Source organism: Nicotiana sylvestris, chromosome 3 (assembly GCF_000393655.2).
Source record: "Nicotiana sylvestris chromosome 3, ASM39365v2, whole genome shotgun sequence".
Classification (NCBI taxonomy): domain Eukaryota; kingdom Viridiplantae; phylum Streptophyta; class Magnoliopsida; order Solanales; family Solanaceae; genus Nicotiana; species Nicotiana sylvestris.
In genome coordinates this window covers 206,172,351-206,186,950 of record NC_091059.1, presented here as the reverse complement: position 1 = coordinate 206,186,950, position 14,600 = coordinate 206,172,351, and positions in this window count along the sequence as shown.

The window sequence follows — 14,600 nt, the reverse complement described above, 5'->3', positions numbered from 1 at the left end:
TTATGCATCTATTCAAGTTAAACTAATACTTATATGTCTATGGTATTAATATTAGCAAGAATGCATTTACAACTCCTATTTTTCAACCAAACAAGGCAATTAAGTATATGTCTATCTTAATTGCGAATCTTTCACCCGATGCCCAGGATCCGGATCTTGCTCTATTTGATTCTATATGCAATCAAGAATTTCCTTTTTCAAGTTTAACTCAAGATTCGTAAATAATATTTCACTGTTAGATATGCAGTGAAATAATTAGAAGCAGAATCAAATATACAACCCATAACAATAAATTCAATATCTTCAATCTAAGCTTCAAATAACATAATTATCTAACATCCATGACCCAAGAATACTAGAGTTTTTAGCTACTCATAATCATACAAAAATCAACAATAAAAGTTTTAAACATAATATTAACAAACAAATAGAAGAAAGTTTAGAAGAACTCTTTGAATCCTTGCTTCAAGATTGTAATCCCCTTCTTTTCTTCACTTCAAGATTGAGTCTTCTCTTCACTTTCTCTCTCTAAAATTATTTCTTCCTCTAAAAACTGATCTACCTAATAATGGAGCTCTTGCTTTATGTAAGTTGAGTGGGATTAAGAAGGAATTCCAATTTTACCCCTAAATAAAGTCTCTCCGGATAGGACACGCGCGAACTATCGCGCGAAGTTTGAAAGTTTGCGCGATAGTTCGCGCGCTTCTCTTGGATTCCAGGCAGAAACACTCGCGAACTATTGTGCGAAGTTTAGAACTTCGCACAGTAGTTTGCGCGCTTCAGTAGCTCGATTTTGTCCATTTTTCCGTCTCGTCCTTGCACACCCTCGACTCCTAGGGGTTGTTCTTGCTCATAAATCATTCCAATCCCCTCTTGAAAGCATCATTTAGGCTCATCGTCCTGCAATATATACAGATCACAATTAGAGCCTATTTTTCATCAATTAACCATAATATGCCATCGGAATATAATCAAGCGGAAGCATAAACAATAGCTAAATCACCTAGATTTCGCCTATTATCAAGGGTTATTTTATTTCTGAAGGCCCAGCGAGTGGTTGGAAAGGGTTGTATTTCATACTTAGCCTTTGTGAGGGATGTCGGTGCAGAGTCTCCTAGTATTTATTTTGTTCCTGTTGTGAGGGATTTTCCCGATGTTTTTCCTGCAGACCTGTCGGGTATGCCACCGGACAGGGATATTGATTTTGGTATTGATCTGGTGCCAGGCACTCAACCCATTTCTATTCCATCGTATCGTATGGCAGCAGCGGAGTTGAAAGAGTTAAAGGAGCAGCTTCAGAAACTCCTTGATAAGGGGTTTATTCGGCCTAGTGTGTCGTCGTGGGGTGCGCTTGTTCTATTTGTGAAGAAGAAAGATGGCACGATGAGAATGTACATTGATTACAAGCAGTTGAACAAAGTTATAATCAAGAACAAGTACTCATTGCCTCGCAGTGATGATTTAGTTGACCAACTTCAGGGAGCGAGGGTGTTCTCCAAGATTGATCTCCGTTCAGGGTATCACCAATTGAATATCAGGTACTCAGATATTCTTAAGACAGCTTTCAGGATCCGATACGGTCATTATGAGTTCCTTGTGATGTCTTTTGGGCTGACCAATGCCCCAACAACGTTCATGCATTTGATGAACATCGTGTTTCGGCCTTATCTCGATTCGTTCGTGATTTTTTAATTGATGATATTCTGGTATACTCATATAGCCAGGAGGAGCACACAGAGCATTTGAGAGTTGTGTTGTAGAGGTTAAGGGAGGAGAATCTTTATACAAAGTTCTCCAAGTTGATTTTTGGCTCAGTTCAATGGCTTTCTTGGGGCACATGGTGTCCAGTGAGGGTATTCAGGTTGATCCGAAGAAGATAGAGGCGGTTCAGAGTTGGCCCAAAGCATCCTCAGCTACAGAGATTCTCAGTTTTCTTAGGTTGGTGGGTTATTACCATCGATTCGTTTAGGGATTTTCATTTATTGCATCATCCTTGACCAAATTAACTCTGAAGGGTGCTTTATTCAGGTGGTCGGATGAGTGTGAGGTGAGCTTCCAAAAACTCAAGACTGCCTTGACCACAGCTCTAGTATTGGTTTTGCCATCAGCTTCAGGTTCATATACAGTGTATTGTGATACTTCGAGAGTGGGCATTGGGTGTGTGTTGATGCAGAAGGGTAGAGTTATTGTTTATGCTTCTCGTCAGTTGAAGCCCCATGAGAAGAACTACCTCGTTCATGATCTAGAGTTGGCTGCCATTGTTCACACGTTGAAGATTTGGAGGCTTTATTTGTATGGTGTGTTTTGTGAGGTGTTTACTGATCATCGTAGCCTCCAGCACTTGTTCAAACAGAAGGATCTCAAAGAGATGGTTGGAGCTGCTACAGGATTATGATATTACTATCTTGTACCATTCAGGAAAGGCCAATATGGTGGTCGATGCCTTGAGTAGGAAAGCAGTGAGTATGGGGAGTTTGGCGTATATTCCTGATGGGAGAGACCTCTTGTAGTTGATATTCAGGCCTTGGCCAATCGATTCGTGAGGTTGGATATTCCGGAGCCCAGTCGGGTATTGGCTTGTGTTATTTCTCGGTCTTCCTTATTTGATCGCATCAGAGAGTGCCAATATGAAGATCCTCATTTGCTTGTCCTAAAGAACAGAGTTCAGCATGATGATGCTAGAAATATGACTATTGATGATGACGGGGTATTAAGGATGCAGGGCCGGATATGTGTGCCCAATGTAGATGGGCTTCGGGAGTTGATTCTAAAGGAGGCTCATAGCTCGCGGTATTCCATTCATTCGGGTGCCGCAAAGATGTATCAGGATCTGAGACAGCATTATTGGTGGAGGATGATGAAGAAGGATATTGTGGGATATGTAGCTAGGTGTCTCAATTGTCAACAGGTGAAATGTGAGCATCAAAGACTGGGTGGCTTGCTTCAGCGGATGGATATCCCATAGTAGAAGTGGGAGCGGATCACCATGGACTTTGTAGTTGGGCTCCTATGGACTTTGAAGAAGTTTGATGCTATTTAGGTGATTGTGGATCGGCTGACCAAGTTCGCCCACTTCATTCCTGTGTGTACTACCTATTCTTCAGAGCAGTTGCCAGAGATCTATATCCGAGAGATTGTTCGTTTGCATGGCGTCCCGGTTTCTATCATTTCAGATAGAGATACTCAGTTTACTTTGCAGTTTTGGAGAGTCGTGCAGAGAGAGTTGGGTACTCAGGTTGAGTTGAGCACAGGTTTTCACCCTCAGACGGACGGGCAGTCCGAGCACACTATTCATATATTGGAGGACATGTTGCGCTCTTGTGTCATTGATTTTGGAGGGTCATGGGATCAGTTTCTACTGCTTATGGAGTTTGCTTATAAAAACAGTTATCAGTCGAGTATTCAGATGGCTCCATATGAGGCTTAGTATGGGAGACGGTGTAGATCTCCAGTTGGTTGGTTTGATCCGGGTGAGGCTAGGCTTTTGGGTACAGACTTGGTGCAGGATGTTGATACCCAAGTTTTCCCTAGGTAATTTTATACCCAAAATATTTCCAAATAGCATATACATGCATATGTAAGCACACCCAACAGTTTTGGTATTTTTAATGATTTTTAAACCTACCTACTACCTATTTTTACACCACAAAAATGCAATAATTATTCCCAAAATTATCATTTTGGTGAATATTCACGTTTACGCCAAAATATAATTAAGGTAATTTTTGCATATTTTACAAATATATTTGGCATTTTTAAAGCTAAATTGTATGTAATTACAATTATAGCATATTTTATGATTTACAACATTTTATAATTATAAAATTACTTCCAGCGTTTTTAATTTAATATTTGTATATTATTTATTAATTTAGTACCTTCAATTGGTTTCAGAAAAACCTTTTACTATTTTTTATAAAATAAAATGGGAAAAATGGCTATTTAAAATTTAGTCCCAATTACATTTCAATTACAGCCCAATTTGAATCCCAATTCAACCCTATCCCAACCCCCAAATCAATTTTAACCCAATTACCTGATCCAATTGCCCAAACCCGCCCGTTTCTTTTTTAAAAAAATCTGAGTCGTTGATCATTTTTTATCAACGGCCCAGATCTCTTCTTTCCTTTTTAATTCCAAACGACCCCTAAACCCTGCCCCATTCTTTCAGAAGATCCGCCTCTAACTTCTCTCTTCTCTCAAACGCTCTCGATCTCTCTCAAAACCCTAATCGCTCTCTGCCACCTCCAACCCCAAATCCACCGGAATCCATGGTTGTTCTGACCATGGATGACCTATACTCACCCCCTACTACTCTCACGTGCTTGATACCTGAAGTTTCAAGGCCAGACTTCAAGGGTCTTTGCCCAGACCTTCGTCGATTCGAGGTTTTCAGCCATCTCTGGCCTTGCTCCGGCATGTCTTAGCCTCCTAAGCCTGATTCTGACCTTATCGACTCCAGATATGACCTTGTTTCTTCCAAGCCTTTCTCATTTCTAGGTTCTCAGAAACCCTAGCCTATTCGAGGTTCTTTTTCTTTTATTTGTTTGGATCTGTGCTTGATCTTTGCCGTATTTGATGTTTTATGTGTTTTCCCCAAAATTCCTTTTCCAAATCTTTTGATTTCAAACTAGGGTTTCTGAGTCTGTTTGTAATGTTTTGTTCGATTCATCTGCTTATCATCTCTAAGTTCGACTGGTGTTGAAAACCTATTTTTTGGAGATTTATTTGAGTTTCTAAGTCTATCTGTTTGATTTACTTTGTTTACACCAGATTAGTATTGAAAACCCTAATTTTTTGGGGTTTTATTTGAGATTCTGAGACTGTTTATTTGTTTCACTTGCTTATCGCCTCTAAACTCTACTGATTTAGAAAACTCTAGTTCTTTGGGGTCTGTTCGAGTTCTTGAGTTTGTTTGTGCAACTCGCCTGTTTGAAATCGCTCCGTCTAATTCCTTTACTTCAGCATCTCGTTTTCTTTATATGATTCCTTTGTTCTAAGTTCTTGCTATTTGTCAAACTCAACTATGTTTTCAGAAAGGTTTTCACCTAACTTTTGCATGCTTCTGATCTTTTCTCTATTACTAAGCCAATGAAATTTGACCTACGTGACTATCACGCTATTACTGTATGTTGTTTCTTCTTGCCATAGCTTGGCATCACATGTCTATTACTTGTGCACTTCATTTATATACTGAGTCCCTTCTGTGATTGATTTTCAAAACTTTTCCTTATGAAATTCTGATTTTTTACTCGCCCGTTAAGGGTTAATTGATTCTCTCTCTTTGTTTGGCCTTACCAGATCATTTCCAAAAATTAAGTACACTCTTGTATTTAGACTTAATCCCTTACTATATGGTTTTACTACTCCTTTTATGGTAACAATTATTCTGCTTACAAATTGATCTTCTTTCCTTATATTAATCCTGTTAGTGTCCGTTTGAGCAGTAATCCCTTGATTAAAGGGGAATACCTGTGTTAATTGATTCTGACTGTGTTTATTTCCATGTTTGTGTTGAAACCTTATTTGTTACCTTATTCTCTACTCGTTTTCAAAACTATAAATACATGTACCTCTTCTCTTTCAAAAAACAAGTTCGAACACACAGCATAAGTCACCACTTCTTCTCTCAAATACACTTAGGTTTTCTAAAAAAGCATTCGAGTTTTCTCTGAACTCATAAGCTCTCTTCTCTGTTGTGTTTTGGCTGCAGGTATCCTGCATTTCTTTGTGCTTACTTTTCTGCAACTGGTATGTCTCTTCTCGTTTAAATTCTGCCCCCTCTCTTATGTATTTATGCTTCAATCTTTTCTTTATTTTACTGCTTTTTGCAAGCTTGTTATTCCTGCTCCTATATGAATCCCCATCCCTGAACCCTTTGTCTGCTGAGTTATGGTTCAGAAAACATGACAACCCTTGACATTGTTGTTCATGTATATGGACTGGACTCCCTGAGTCCTAAACTCTTTCAATTCCCATTCCTTTTCCCCCTTATATGTATTCTGAGATTGAGACCTTGGTCTGGCAGTGTCCTAATCACTGCCCAGACCATAGTCTGACCTTCAATAGGTCTGTGCTCTTATTTGTTGGCTGAACAGGCTTGGTCAGGGGTGTGCTAGCCTACCTTGTGGCTAGGCATGACCACCAGCCTGCCATGGCATTCCCCAACCCCCTCTCTTGCACTTATACTCATTCTTAGAACCTAAGTTCTGCCCCTCTCTTGTGAGCCTTGCTTTGGGATCCATGAGCTCCCTCTGAACTTGGACACCTGAGGGCTGGCTCTTCCACACTACACTATAACTCTTTCTAATTAATATCTTGGGTGTAAGCACAGCCTGGAGTTCCTGAAACTCCTTGGATCTCTGAAACACCCTAGATAAGAGAAGGCTTTGGAAATCTGGATCTCGGAAGTGGTTCAATCTCATATTGTTAGATACTAAGTCTGAATTAGGCTGCTCGGATGTAGCTATAATTTCTGATGTATTTTTATTTCTGTCTTATTTTTTACTAGTCTATAATAATTTGTATAAACTCATGGGATTTTAATGAAAAGGAGAGGGGGTTACTTTTCATGCACAAAAGGGTAGAAATCATGTCTATAGGTTTAATTTCTACACTGCGCAATTTTACACGTATAGACCATGCCTATAGGATTTAACTTCTAAACTTTTTGCAACTATGCATATAGATATCGTGCTCATAAGGGTTTACATTTCTGCACATAATAATACCATTAGGCAAACTGTAGGCTTAATTATAAAGTTGCATATAGATATCATGTTTATAAGACTCCTGCTAAAAAGTGTTAAAATCAGTTAACGTATAGAAAGCATGCCTATAGGAACTTCGAGTCGGAACTGTCTCATTTGTTCAAAACAGCACCAACCGTTTAAATTAATATATACTTTGGTAAAACGGGCAGTCTTCTGTGATTTTCTGAACCTCGTAAGTTAACAAACATTTTCTAAACCAAACTGGCATTTTCTGAAACTCACTTTTTCTGATAAGGTTCGTGAAACTCTTTTTTTTCAACTAGTCTGCATGTCTTCTGAAGCTCCTTTCTTTTCTTTTAAATCTTTTTCAAAACAGTACATTCTTTTTCTGAAACTCGTTTCACTCTGATAAAAAACTGGTAACTCTTCATAACCAGTTCGCTTTTCGAAATCGTTAGTTCTATCCAACACGTAGCCAAAAGTAGACTAGTCCTTAAGAACTGCATTCGAGCGAGCCTAATGCAGACTTCCTGTCTAAAAGTATGTGTTGAACCAGTCCGCTTATCGTTTTTAATTTTAAAGACCAAACCAGTACATGCAAGACATGCTAAACTCTATGGCTTATCTGACTTAAGGAGGTTTACTTGAGCCTTACTTGCTTATCTGCTTCCCCTTTTACTTGCATTATGTGTTTTGATTGACGCCTAGTGTTTTGTCCTTTGAAAGCTCTCAAAAGGCCCCAAATCCCTTTTCCTTTAGGATTAGTAGTCCTAAATGCCTCCGGGACTGATAGGATTGGGACGGGTACTAGCATGCAATAAGTAACGAAACTTTCCGCGCTTTAATACCTTAACGGGGTGGGATGGGTAGAATATGGATATGATGATCGGTGCGCTAATATCACGTGTGACCCCTCTTCTGAGGACTGATTTCTGGATATTGCATTGATGTGATCCATATTATTTGTAAACCTAGGGCCCCTCTCCCCTTTACTTGTTAATTTTTAAGTTTTCTTTTAAATTAATTTTCCAAACTCTCTACTCCTTCAACTCTTAAACTTGTTTGAAAAACTATGTGAAAAATCCTTTTCTTTTCTACTTGTCTGCTTAAAGTCACAATTGTAGCATAGCCGGAAACCACACCAGTGGATCTTGAGGGGTGTCTAACACCTTCCCCTCGAGATAATTTCTAGCCCTTACCCAACCTCTGGTTCTTCATCTCAATTCTTTCTTAAAGTGTCCTAATGCACTATAATCATTAGGTGGCGACTCTTAAAAATTCCAAAACCCAATTCTCGAAAGGGAATAGAGTTGTCCTCCCAATGTCGTATACCCGATTTTGACTCTTAGAAAAAGGGGGCGTCGACAGCATGGCGACTCTGCTGGGGATTCTTTAGGATTTTACCACTGCATGCTGCTTGTGACTCTATTATCTCATCAATTGCTTTATTTACTGTGTTTTATTCTTTCACTATGAAACTGACTTGGCTCTTCATGTCTTTTCTTTCCTTTAACTGCTTTCCTTTACTGCTTTATTTCAATACTGTTGTGATTACTGCAATTATTGTAATCATTTATCTTATGAACGTGGAAATACATGTCAATTTGTTTCATTCTTGTAAACTGCATCTTCAACATCATATTCCACTCGTGCCAAACAAATACCATAGCAACGCTTATAATGAGTGGTTGCGCTCTTCCAATATTATCACCCTTTAAATTCGACAAAGGCGTATTTTCGGTAAAACCAGTCGATCAGCGGTGCAGTCGACGGTTCCGTGCCTTTTCCTCTTGAGTTGTCCGCTCAAGGGTACCTGTCTAATACCCCAATAGAAACCTTACTTTGTTAAATTGTACATGCATCATGGTCAAACCTAGCCGAGTCAATTATGTTGTCCGCATAATGACTCATTAAGATAGCCTTGTCCAAAGTCCATCGGGTTTCCCTGAAACCCAAACGGACACCTACATGTTCTGTGCATTTATTTGGAGAACTAAATGCTTGCTATGCTAATTATTGGTTTAAATAGTCGAGTCTGGTGGGGTAAGGGCCTAACACTCTGTTTTGCAGAAAATGAGGCACGAAGTCCCCAGATTTGGCATGGTAACCAACATTCATCCAAGGCAGCTAAATTTGTGGAAAGACCTCCACTCCAGTGATCAGACGCTCGTCCGCAAATACTTAGGGAATCTGCCTTCTCTTCTAGAAATCCAGCCTGACAACAAAATCATAGAGGTTGCGACACTGTTCTGGGATAGTGACAGGTCCGTGTTCTGCTTCGGTGAAGGGAATGCAGGCGGACATTTGGCCCGAGCTTATCTGCTACTAGGACTACGCGAGTTGGTGAAACTGTTCGAGGAGATAAAGATGTCGAATCTGGGGAAGGTCCTTCTGGGACCAAGTAGTTAGGAGTCTTTCATTTTGCTTTAATGATGTAATAAGGCCAATGGCCACTAGTGACATTTTACTTTCCGTTATTTAGTGTCGTTTTGGATTCATCTTATTTTTATCAATAAAATGAGGCATTTAGCATTATAAGTTCTCCAAATTAATTTGTCGCTAGGCCTACCTCGGGCACAACGAGGCTCCAAAATTAGGACACGATTTACATTCTTGCACTATGTGTTTAAATATCGCAACATTTTTTCTTATAATTCGCGCTGACTTGTTACCTTTTTGTTTTTACTTTTGTTTTATTTATTCCCCTCCCCAAAAGTTAGTTCGTGCACTCTAGCATCGTCATCATATTCCACAAGATCAAAAGGACCTTCTATACAGGCCGTAAGCCAAGGAGCATGCCTTAATAACTGGACCATCAGAACCACCAGAGCCCGGAAAGCTTCGGGGTAGCAAGGCTAAACAAAAGCACCATCACATTTTTACCTTTTACTAGCTGATTTTATTTCCGCATTTTCTTTTAATTTTGAAAAGAGCTTTGATATTCAAAAATATTATGAATTCAATCGAAGCATTTCAGTTTATTATATATCTCGCTCTTATTATTTTTTCTATCATTCACTTTATTTTACACAGCATTACTATTACTTGCCTTGACGATGAACCAACGATTGTGACTTGCAACGAGACAACGCAACAAACGGATATGGATTCAGAAGAGGATGATATACCAGAAGAGGTCGTCAGAGAGGTTGAGAATTTTGAGAATAGGCCTAAGTCTAACTTGGACGAAACTGAGGTCGTTAATCTGGGAGATACAGAGAATGTCAAAGAAACGCGCATCAGTGTTCACCTGTCACCATCAGAAAATAAAGAGTACACGAAATTCCTAAAGGAATATGAAGACATATTCGCCTAGTCGTATGATGATATGACTGGTCTCAGTACATCCATTGTAGCTCACAAACTGCCAACAGATCCAACATGTACGCCGGTAAAGCAGAAGCTCAGGAAATTCAAACCCGACATGAGTTTGAAAATCAAAGAAGAGGTTACCAAGCAAGTCAAAGCCAAGGTTCTCAGGGTAGTAGAGTATCCGACATGGTTAGACAACATCGTGCCAGTGCCAAAAAAGGATGGGAAAGTTAGAGTTTGTGTTGACTATCGGGATCTTAATCGGGCCAGTCCCAAAGACGACTTCCCCTTGCCTAACATACACATTCTTATCGACAACTGCGCCAAGCATGAGTTGCAATCTTTTGTTGATTGTTTCGATGGGTATCATCAGATATGAATGGATGAGGAAGATGCAGAGAAAACGGCTTTCATCACGCCATGGGGAATGTACTGTTACAAAATGATGCCATTCGGTTTGAAGAATGTTGGTGCCACCTACATGAGAGACATGACTACCATCTTTCGTGGCATGATACACAAGGAGATCGAGGTATATGTGGATGACGTCATCATCAAATCCAAGAAAGCCAGGGATCACATGGAAGACCTAAGAAATTCTTCAACAGACTGAGGAGGTACAATCTGAAACTGAATCCCGCCAAGTGTGCATTCTGGGTTCCTGCTGGAAAATTATTGGGTTTCATCGTGAGTCGTCGAGGAATAGAATTGGATCCATCAAAGGTCAAAGCTATCCAAGAATTGCCTCCGCCAAAGAACAAGAAGGACGTGATGAGTTTCCTGGGGAAACTCAACTATATCAGCCGGTTCATAGTTCAGTCCACTGTCATTTGTGAACCTATCTTCAAAATGTTGAAAAAGGATGCTGCTACCAAGTGGACTGATGATTGTCAGAAAGCCTTCGATAGAATCAAGGAATACCTATCAACACCACCAGTCTTGGTTCCGCCTGAGCCAGGAAGACCCCTATTGCTTTACCTTGCAGTATTGGATGGAGCATTTGGTTGTGTTCTGGGACAACATGATGAAACAGGGAGAAAGGAGCAGTCCATCAACTATCTCAGTAAGAAGTTCACACCGTACGAGGCCCGGTATTCTCTTTTAGAACGCACTTGTTGTGCTCTGACTTAGGTCGCGCAGAAGTTGAGGCATTACTTCTGTGCTTACACTACTTATCTCATATCCAGAATGAACCCTTTTAAGTATATCTTCCAGAAACCCATGCCCACTGGCAAGCTCGCCAAGTGGCAAATCCTGCTAAATGAATTCGACATTGTTTATGTGATCCAGAAAGAAATCAAAGGGAAATCCTTGGCGGATCATCTCACCGAGAATCCCGTGGATGGAGAATACGAGCCCCTAAAAATGTATTTTCCTGATGAAGAAGTATCTTTCATAAGAGAAGATATTGCAGATCCTATGATGGTTGGAGGTTGTTTTTCGACGGAGCTGCGAATTTTAAAGAAGTTGGCATAGGAGCAGTCCTAGTATCAAAAACCGTCCAGCACTACCCGGTATCCGCCAAGCTCAGGTTCCCTTGCACCAATAATATGGCCAAATATGAAGCCTGCATCTTGGGGCTCAAAATGTCCATTGACATGAACGTTCAGGAGTTGCTAGTGATCGGGGACTCAGACTTGCTCATACATCAGGTTCGAGAAGAGTGGGCAACCAAGAACTCTAAGATACTTCCCTACTTGCATCACATACAGGAGTTGAGGAAAAGGTTCACAAAGACAGAATTTCAGCACGTCCCCAGAGTCCAGAACGAGTTTGTTGATGCATTAGCTACTTTATCATCCATGATCCAGCATCCAGATACAAATTTCTTTGATCCCATCCCAGTAGAGATTCATGATCAGCCAGCTTATTGCGCCCACGTTGAGGACGAAGCGGATGGAAAGCCATGGTTCCATGACATCAAGGAGTACTTGACAATAGGGGAATATCCAGAACTTGCCAATGCTACACAGAAGCGCACACTTCGTAGGTTATCCAGCAACTTCTTTCACAATGGAGGAATCCTGTACAAGAGGACTCCCGATTTGGGTTTACTAAGGTGTGTCGAAGCAAAAAAAGCATCCAGGCTATTAGACGAAGTGCATGCAGGGACCTGCGGGCCGCACATAAATGGTTTTGTATTAGCAAAGAAGATACTCCGAGCAGGGTATTTTTGGATGACTATGGAAACAGACTGTATCCAGTATGTTTGCAAATGCCATCGCTGTCAGATACATGCAAATATGATAAAGATGCCTCCAAACGAGCTTACTATAACAAGCTCACCATGGCCATTCGCCGCTTGGGGAATGGATGTTATCGGACCTATCGAGCCTGCCGCATCAAATGGGCACAGGTTCATCTTAGTGGCAATTGATTATTTTACCAAATGGGTCGAAGCAGCATCATACAAGGCGGTTACTAAGAAGGTTGTGGCAGATTTCGTCCGCGGCCGCATTGTTTGTCGGTTCGGAATTTCGGAATCAATCATCACCGATAATGGTTCCAATCTCAACAGTGACTTGATGAAAGCAATGTGTGAAACATTCAAGATCAAACACAAGAACTATACAGCCTACAGGCCTCAGATGAATGGAGCTGTGGAGGAAGCCAACAAGAATATCAAGAAGATACTAAGGAAGATGGTCGAAAGGCACAAACAATGGCATGAGAAATTATCATTCACCTTATTGGGATACCGCACCACAGTCCGCACATCGATCGGAGCAACTCCCTACATACTGGTTTATGGTACAGAGGCGGTCATCCCCGCCGAGGTAGAAATTCCCTCCTTAAGGATCATACAAGAAGTAGAGTTGGATGATGCAGAATGGGTAAAAGGACGCTACGAGCAGTTATCCCTTATAGATGGGAAAAGGATGAATGCAGTTTTCCACGGTCAGTTGTATCAGAACAGAATGTCCAGGGCCTTCAACAAAAAAGTTAAACCAAGGAAGTTTACACCGGGGCAGCTGGTGTTGAAGAAAATATTCCCAAATCAAGATGAAGCCAAGGAAAAGTTCTCTCCCAATTGGCAGGGTCCGTACATGGTTCACCGGGTTCTAACTGGAGGAGCCCTTATTCTTGCAGAAACGGATGGAGAAGTCTGGCCGAAGCCAATCAATTTAGATGTAGTGAAACGATACTATGTGTAACCACTGGGGCAGAATTTTGAGGACCCTCAAAATTCCGGAGCGAAAGAGGTTGCAATGTCTGGAACCACATCGCAGACGTTGGTTCATCTAAATAAAACTATTTTCGATTATATACTTACATTATATTTACTAAATCATGCATAACTATTATCCGGATTGCTGTTGTTTAGCGACGCTACCCCAATGACATGCAACGTCAAGAGCCCGGGGAAGACGAACTAACCTTTTCCCCTTACAGAACTCACGATTTTTCTTTGGATGCAGGCACTCAATTCGCAATATCATTAGATATATTTATGCACTCACACTTTCCCAAGAATTCAACTTCTCAGAACCATTACGTGCCCGCAATTTCTATCCGTACACAATCTCCCCAATAGTCATATTGTCATAATCGGCTATCAGCTAAGAGATCTTACTACTAATCATCCTTTTACATTCTTGCACTGCATAAGGCTACTTTTCTGCCTTCCGAGGTTAAGCTCTACCTCCATCTGCATATCTTTGCACTGCATAAGGCTACCTTTCTGCCTTCCGAGACTAAGCATTGTCTCCATCCTGCATTTCTCATCATTTGCATAAAGCTACCTTTCTGCCTTCCGAGACTAAGCATTGTCTCCATCCTGCATTTCTCTGCATTGCATAAGGCTACCTTTCTGCCTTCCGAGACTAAGCATTGTCTCCATCCTGCATTTCTCTGCATTGCATAAGGCTACCTTTCTGCCTTCCGAGACTAAGCATTGTCTCCATCTTGCATTTCCTTGCATTGCATAAGGCTACCTTATCTGCCTTTCGAGACTAAGCCCTGTCTCCATCTACATTTTGCACAAGGCTACTTTTCTGCCTTCCGAGGTTAAGCTCTACCTCCATCATCATCTGCATAAGGCTATTTTCTGCCTTTCGAGACTCAGCTCTGTCTCCATCTGCATTTTGTATAAGGCTACCTTTCTGCCTTCCGAGGTTAAGCTCTACCTCCATCTGCATTTCCTGCATTGCATAAGGCTACCTTTCTACCTTCCGAGACTAAACTTTGTCTCTATCCTGCATGGCTGAAATATCGCCATTTTATTTTCTTGCATCGACTGAAAGATCGCCACCTTATCTCTCTCGCATGGCTGAAATATCGCCACATTTTGTTTACGTCTTGCATCGGTTAAAATATCGCCAAATCCTATATTTCATGAGCTGAAAGATCGCCACCTTCTGCATTTCATGGGCTGAAAGATCGCCAAATTGTCCAAAGGCGTCATTGTTTAGAGGCACCATTTGCATAGCCCGAGAACGCCATGCCATGGCCTGAGGATCCCATTTTATCTTTTGCATATCATTATTCAAAGGCATCATAGTTAGGAGGCATCATCTACATGGCCTGAGAACATTATTTCATGGCCTGTGAATTTTTATTTACACTCTTCATAGC